Genomic DNA, 8783 nt, shown 5'->3' with positions numbered 1-8783 from the left:
AATATGAGAATTGAATTTCCTTGAATCAAGTTTTGTTTATGATACTTTAAGGAATCCTACAGAAAGAAAGTGATAAAACAATTCTAAAAATAAAAGTTCAAACACACGGATAAAGATAGTGTATGTTTTATATATAATGTTAAGTAATTAGGATGCAATTAGTTACTTAAAGATATAATGGAACAAAAGCACAATGAAAGAAAAAAAAAACTTAGAGTACAAGAAAAACAATACGAATATGATATTTCCTTTTTTTTTTATGTGTAAGAAATGATGCAAGGTATATTTTTTTTAATATGAAGAATAAAAAAAACTATGTAAGGATAAAAGATGCAAGATAGTAAGATTTATCTCAAGGCTAAGCTCTAATACCAAATGATGTAGAACGCAGGATCAACTAACGTGATAAAAAAACTCCGCATATAGCATTAGTATTCAAAATCATAAAAATCTCAACAAATCCTCCCTACTTGACCTACATTCGACACGTAAATGTCAACCAAGGTAATTGGGATAGTTTGAATTGATTAAAAATGCTAGAAGTATGAACTTGATAAATTAAAGATTAATTTGAAAGAAAATTAATAAAACGCCATAAGGATTTACCTTGATAAGTTGAATCAATTCTCATTCAATAAGAAGGTTGAAGAAACCTAACTAGTTGGAAACTAAAATTTCATAGTTTTATTATTCTCAAACTTGAATGATTACAATTGTGAATTGAAGATCTATTTATAGAGTAGATCATGTGCATTACAAGGAAATAAATATCCTAAATTAATGGTAGAAATTACAAGAAAATTAAGTCTTGTCTTGAATGAGAAAATAATAAAAATTAAGAAGACTTTGACTAATAAGCTAGATAGGATATTTTCTTTTTAAATAAGAATATTTTGATTAATTATGGAGGACTTAGGGGAAGTAAATATGGTTAATTACAGTTGGCCATTAAAAGAGTAAAAAGACCACCCATATCTTTCCTAAACCGTGGGATTTAATTCTTTAAGGAATTATATTCGATTTTCTCTTCCTTTAAGATATCACATGATTTAGGAAGAAGTCTTCCCTCTTGATTGATTCTCCCTTTAAAGAAATTATTTTCCCTTTCCTTCACAATAATTTTTAAAATATCTAAATACAATAGTAAACTTATCCCTCTTGTATTTAAAGTTAAGTATGTCTATGCTATTATGGTTCCAAAAGGAGTATGATTTCATGGTAGTGGATAAATGCCTCTACGCATCTATGCTTGGAGACACGAATCCTGCAAACCTAGGTCTTCTACCTATTTCACTGTTTCTAAAATATACACGTAATGAGCTCCACAGACTCGGTAAGAAAAATATGAAATTCACACTTATGAATAGAAAAACATTACCACTAAACTTCTGTGTACCACATTCAAACTATACCTATTATATTTTCTACTATATTACCATTGCCCACGTTGTATTATTCTGTAATTCCTCCACATTTCTACCCAATATTTCCCAACTTCACCTGCTATTACCACTAAATTCTTCCTCTAGTAAGAACCTCAGACATAAATTTTCCTCCCCCATAGTATCCATTTCTAATATTTCCCTGCAGCCACTCTTTGTGCAGTTTAATATGCATTGCAGCCTTAAATTTCCCTGTAATTTTCATCTTCTACATACAGCTCTATTTTTTCCATAAATCATGTTCTTAATTACCTAAACACTAGAACAAAAAATTCATGTTCTTCTGTTAGTCTCATTAATTATATATATATTACTTCATCCCAAAGGACCAAAAATCAATATTATTTCACAAAAACACACACACATGCATAGTTTTCCATATACATATGGATCATTCAGTCAACAATTCTCTTTGGGGTATCAACCCCCCAACCCATCAAATGGGCCTATAACATCACAGTTATTCGCTCCCTCATTGGAGCACAACAGTCAACTACCTTTAAAACAATTTTGGCCAAAAGTCCAGTCACTCACACACACAATGCCATTTTCTCTCCAGAGCATCAACCCCTCGACCCATCAAATGGGCCCATAACATCACAGTTATTCGCTCCCTCACTAGAGCACGATAATCAACTGGCTTCACAACTATTTTGACCAAAAGCCCCGCCACTCACACACACAATGCCACTTTTTCTCCGGGGCATCAACCCCCCGACCCATCACCATAACATCACAGTTATTCACTCCCTCCCTAAAGCATGACAGTCAATTGCCTTCACAACTATTTTGGCCAAAAGCCCAACCACTCACACACACAACCCCTCTTTCTTTCCTATACTCCTCCATATTATGTTTTCTCTACAGATTTACTACAGGTCAGGATCTACTCTCATTATCCCTGGTTTTTAGGCGATGATTCCTCTATTTCTTCTTTTGTGAAATCCTCATTTCCATACCGATTTGAAATCTCATTTATCTTCCCTTAAACTCATCTGCTAAATTCCTTCCTTAAATTTTCCCTCCTAAACATCATTAAATTCTTAAATACTCTTCCTAATTACTCTCTTGCAAATCATATAATCACTTAACCCCTTCCTCATCCATCTCTGTTTTCCTCAGTTCTCATTCCATTTTTACAGATTAATGTTTCCATTTCATAACATTTCTTTTTATATTTATTACCTCCTAACCAGTTTATAATTCTGTTGTACTTGACACTCCCTAACACTCGTCGATACCATGTTATGCTAAAATGTATCGAAAATTCAATGTATAACTTTCTAATTTCAAGTTGAGAGAGTCAAATTTTAACTTACCCTTGTTCGTGATGACAATGCTGAGCAGCTTCGTGTTTCGCTCGCTCGTTCCTTGCACGACCTCCTTATAAGCTAGCCTTCCACTGTAGCTACGTCCGTACTCTCCTTCTTTGCTCCCCTAAATGGGAATATATTTTTCTCTCTCCCTTCCACTCTTCATTCTCTCTCTCTCTCTCTCTCTCTCTCGCGACCGCAATATCCCTTCTTCCCTTCCCCTTTTCTCCCGGTCAACTCCTCCTCTTCTCCCAAAAAAGAAAGTTAGAGTTAATGTTTATATATGCATCATGGGCCATCTGATCTTCTATTTAAAATATGGATCATTCATTTAGATTGTTGATGTGACTAGGTTTGTGAAAATTATATAATGGCCCCAAATGAAGTAATCTTTATTCATTTAGGTCCCTATTTATGCGAGATGTTATAATCTCTCCCCTTAAAAAAGTTGGTCCTACAAATTTGAGCTTGTCAGAAAATTATAACAGATGAGGATATTTGTCTTTCATTACCTCTTCTGGTTCTTATGTGGTTTTTTTTACGGAATAGAGTTGTCATAGTATTTCTAACGGTTTAATCACTTTAAATTGTGATATCTGCTTTCTTATCTCCCAACATAAATAATATCATATACTCACTAAGAATTGGCCTTCCATTCTCAAAGGTTTTAGAACCTAAAGAGATTTGATAGTGTTTCAGTATAGATCTCTTAAAAGAAATCTTTAATCTTAATAAAAGACTACTATTCTAGATTATGTTGAACCTTAAAATTCATTATAGCCTAATATTTTCCAACAATAATTTATGCATTTGTCATCACCATCCAACACTATCACGAGATATCATACCTTTATTTGATTATCATAATAAAGAGTCCTTTAGTAGTATAATAGCATTCTCTATTAGCCATAAGATTAAATCCTTGATTACCTAAGTAACCTCAACGCCATAATATGTTTACATCTTTCCTGGCGTTCATATGTCTAAATAAAGCTATTTAGATTCTCATTTCTTTTTTTTTTGTGGAAATTAGTACATGAATAATTTGAAAAATATTATTAGTTTTCAAATTGTTGTTCCTTGTCTATTTTCAAATTTCATAGGGTCAATTTCTTTGAGAATGACTTAATTTAGATCCTTTAAAATTTTCAACTCGTGAACTAGGGAGCTTATGTCTATGGGTCTCTAACATTATATAAGGGTCTCATTAGAATGTGTTCTACTTTCTCCTTCTCATCATAATAGTTTTTACCCCTTTCTAAAAGTGCACTTTGGTCAATCTCCAGCTTTCCAAGGTTGATAATATCACTAAAAAAAGTTGTTTTTTCTGCTATTGTGTTGAAAGTCCCAGGGGCTTGACATGTATGACAAAGTCAAAGAAATAATCATTTGGTTTTTTTAAGGTAGTCCCCTTCATCCTGCGTTATTAAATTTCATTGAGTTTATATATGGTTTAGGGGTTTGGCTAGAATGTCAGGTAGGCTTTGAGTGTATGTTTCCGCATTAGGGGACCTACTCCTAAGTTTCCTAACGACTTTTAGTTCTCTAGTTGATATGAAGGTCAAGACCAAAGCTCTCTCCCTGATAGCCTATTAGAGTATACCTCAGGTATGTTATTTTTTTTCTTAGGAATCTTAAAAATTGTTTTTGTGTCAAAACCTTTTCCTCTTTACTAAATTGATTTAGTATCTAAACAATTTATTCTTAGTGAAGTCAGATTACTCTTCTAAATTTATCACAATCTGAATGATTCCTAACCCACTTTAGTACTCAATCAGGTTCTCCTTAAGTCCTATAAAATTTACACAATGAGTTATGGAATACGTCTTTGTTACTAAAAATCATTGAGATTCTTTGATAGAAAAGGTCTTTTACTAGCTCAACTAACATTGTTTATACTCTCTACCGATTTAAGTCCTTCCATAGTTGGATACTATATAGCTTCTAACTATTCTTAGATATGGTCCTATGATATAGTTCATTTGGTTGTCGCATTATCCATTATTCCTTTGTTGGTTTGGAAAGTGTTTTTTTTTATGTTATCTGTTATGGGTCTCCCACGCTTCCATTGCACTACTATGATTAGGAATAACTTACTAGAAGAAGTGTTTGATGTTTGCAACTGTCTTCTCTTTTCTCCTCCTCTTCGGTCTCCTTTTTTTTTGTGCTCCTCATCTTTTTATATCATTCAAGACCTAATATTCTGATCTGGCACGTCCCACAGCGGTGTCAAATTGACACATAACCATGTCTTTCTCGAAATTACGTCAATTTCCAGTTTTTAGAGATGACACGGCCATGTTTCCCAAACACACGATTGTGTCTCTTTCACTGAGCGAAATAGAAACGTTGCGTTCTTAACACATGGTCGTGTGTTAACTCAGTATAGGGCACACAATCGTGTCTTTCAAGAACATCGCCATGTCTCACTCCTCCTCAGAAACATAAACACTAGCTTCGTAACACATAACCGTGTGTTATGGCCATGTCTCCCATATCTTCATGTTTCAACCCTTTTTCGCTCAAATCTTATTCCAATCCACTCTAATTTGCTTCCAGGTCCCAAAATCATTCCTGAAAAGTGCCAAAAAAAATCCAACAATGTTTGTGGTAAAAATTAATCAAAATTAACTCAAATAAAATAGGAAAGTATCTGTAAAATTCAATTATATCACATATCTACCTTAATTCCTACATCTAACATATCTAAATTTAATTATGCCCTACCTTTAGAACTTCGAAGCACTATACTCTCATCCAATTATCCCTATCTCTTACATGCATCAATGTTTTAATTCTTAAAAAACCTTATCCTAATGTTTCCCCCTAAAATTTGTATTAACTAGCTTCTTAATCCTCATGAAATCCTAAGCCTCACATAACAAGGGTTGTACTAGGAACGTTCACTCAGATACTAACTATAACAACCCGTGCCAAATTTAGAGTTGTCCATCATTTTCCATACCCAGATAATACATCTACATCTCATATAACAACTAGTATATCTGAATATAATTCATTTTAAAACTTTACATAGTAATTCTTGTACAACAAAACTTTCAAGCAACCACGTTATATCTTCTCCTATCCATAAAGTCGTAACAAATAAAGAATTTTTGAAAAATCTACATACAAGAGTAAACTTATCCCTGTTGTATTTAAAATTAAGTATATCTATGCTTCTATGGTTCTAGAAGGAGTCTGGTTTTTTGGTAGTGGATAAACGCCTCTGCGCATCTATGCTTGGAGACATAAATCCTACAAACCAGAGTCTTCTTCTTATTTCACCATTTCTGAAATATAAACATAATGAGCTCCACATGCTGAGTAAGCAAAATTTGAAACTCACACCTACAAATAGAAAATGTTACCACTAAACTTTCGTGTACCACACTCAAACTCTGCCTATTACATTTTCTCCTATATTACCATTGCCTGCACTGTATTATTTTCTAATTCCTCCACATTTCTACCCAATATTTCCCAACTTCACCTACTGTTACCACTAAATTCTTCCTTTGGTTTAGAAACCCAGACATAAATTTTTCTCCCCCACAGTACCCATAGATTTCTTTGCAGCCACTCTTCACCCAGTTTAATATGCCTTGCAGCCATAAATTTCCCTATAATTTTCATCCTCTACAGATAGCTCTATTTTCTCCATAAATCCTGTTATTAAATACCTAAATACTATGACTAAAAATTCATGTTCTTTTGTTAGCCTCATTAATTATATATATATATATACATATATTATTTCATCTTAAAGGACCAAAAATCAATATTATTTGGCACACACACACACACGCACACATTCATAGTTTCCCATATATATATGGATCATTCAGTCAACAATTCTCTTCAGGGTATCAACCACCCTGACCCATCAAATGGGCCCATAACATTGCAGTTATTCGCTCCCTCACTGGAGCACGACAGTCAATTGCCTTCACAATAATTTCGTTTAAAAGTCCGGCCACTCACTCACACACATAATGCCACTTTCTCTCCGGGGCATCAACCCCCTGACCTATTAATTGGGCCTATACATCACAGTTATTCACTCTCTCACTAGAGCATGACATTCAACTGCCTTCATAATTATTTTGACTAAAAGCCCAGCCACTCACATACACAATGCCACTTTCTCTTTAGGGTATAAACCCACCCCCCCCCCCCCTCCCCCGCGACCCATCAACTTAACCCGTAACATCATAATTATTCGCTTCCTCACTCGAGCACGACAGTCAATTACCTTCACAACTATTTTGGCTAAAAGTCAGACCACTCACACACACAACCTCTCTTTCTTTCTTATACTCCTCCATATTTTATTTTCCTCTACAAATTTACTACAGGTCAGGATATAATCTCATTATCCTCGATTTTTAGGTGATGATTCCTCTATTTCTTCTTCTACAAAATCCTCATTTCCATACCAATTTGAAATCTCACTTCTCTTCCTTTATACTCATCTGCCAAATTCTTCCCCTAAATTTTTCCTCCTAGACATCATTAAATTCTTAAATACTTTTCCTAATTTCTCTCTTGCAAATCACATAATCACCTACCCCCTTCCTCATCCATCTCTATTTCCCTCATTTCTCATTTTATTTTTATGGATCAATGGTTCAATTTCCTAGTGTTTCTTCTTCTATTTATTACCTCCTAACCAGTTTACAGTTCTACTCTACCTGATACCCCCCAATACTCACCAGTACCATGTTATGATAAAAGATATTGGAAATTCAATGTATAATTTTTAATTTCAAGTTGAGAGAGTCAAATTTTAACTTACCCTTGTTCGTGACAACGGTGCTTAGTAGCTCCGTGTTTTGCTCGCTCGTTCCTCTCACAGGCTCCTTCTAAGCTAGCCTTTCACTACTACTTCGTCCATACTCTCCTTCTCTTCTCCCCTAAATGGGAATCTATTTTTCTCTCTCTTCCTCTCTTTTATCGTCTCTCTCTCTCGCGTAGTCGCAATCCCCCTTCTTCCCTTCCCCTTTTCGCTTGGTCGACTTTCCCTCTGCTCCCAAAAAGGAAAATTAGGGTTAATATTTATATATGCATCATGAGTCGTCCGATCTTCCATTTAAAATTTGGATCGTTCGATTAGATCGCTGATGTGACCAAGTTTGCGAAAATTACATAATGGCCCCAAATCAAGTAATCTTTATTCATTTTGGTCCCTATTTATGCGGGATGTTACAATAAATTTAATAGTAAAAATTAAAAATAAACCGTAAGAAAAACTGAAAAAAAGAAAAACATTTTTTTGTATCAAACAAATTTGTTTAATTTAATAACAATACAAACAAAATTATATCTAGAAAATATTAATATTATCATATAATCTATAATATATGATATTTTTTACATAAGGCCCCACCTCTTCCTTGATAAGTATTTTTTAATTATAATTATATTTTTTGAAAAAATAAAAATATATAATAGAAAAATTAAAATTAGGGTTTAGGTTTTAAAATGTTCTTTTCCAATTTTACCCCATTTTCATTATTATTTATTTAGTTTTCTTTTCTTTTTTTTTTACTTCCCCATCAAGATTGGACAACTCGATTGTTTGGTTAGATAGTTCAAATCATTTGCAAGTCATATTTTTGTCAACTTTAATATTATAAATGTGATGGTATAAATTTGTTTGGTTGGATGTTGTTTTGTACGGGAGAAATTTGTTTAATTTAAGATTACTATAAATAAAAATAATATTTAAAAATATTAATATTATTGTATAATATATAATATGTGATGTTTTTAATATAATAGAACAATAATATTAGTGTTTCGGTTTTGAAATATTCTTTTTTGATTCTACCCCCGTTTTCATTCTTATTTATTTATTTTTATTTTTTAACTTCCCCATTAGAACTTGACGGCTCGATTGTTTGTTTAGACAGTTCAGATCATTTGTAAGTCATATTTTTATCAACTTTAATATTATAAAATTGATGGTCAAAATTGAAAATAAACCCTGTGAAAAGCTTAAAAAAATGATAAAATTGCTTTGTAT

At 33.1% G+C, this 8783-nt stretch overlaps 1 long non-coding RNA gene across 1 annotated transcript; it reads right to left on the bottom strand.

Annotated features, from left to right (window-relative positions):
- Positions 1 to 3763: 3763 nt before the first annotated feature.
- On the bottom strand, positions 3764 to 7777 carry LOC148268796 (uncharacterized). The gene is made up of 2 exons (XR_015817031.1): positions 7554 to 7777; positions 3764 to 5329 (listed from the first exon to the last, which is right to left on the bottom strand). It is a non-coding gene; the product is annotated as an uncharacterized LOC148268796 (long non-coding RNA).
- Between the last annotated feature and the right edge of the window lie 1006 nt (positions 7778 to 8783).

This window comes from Carica papaya, chromosome 2 (genome assembly GCF_054855325.1).
Source record: "Carica papaya isolate Zhongbai chromosome 2, ASM5485532v1, whole genome shotgun sequence".
Lineage (NCBI taxonomy): Eukaryota > Viridiplantae > Streptophyta > Magnoliopsida > Brassicales > Caricaceae > Carica > Carica papaya.
The sequence above is the reverse complement of the archived record's forward strand: the minus strand, read 5'-3'. Positions and strand labels throughout refer to the sequence as shown.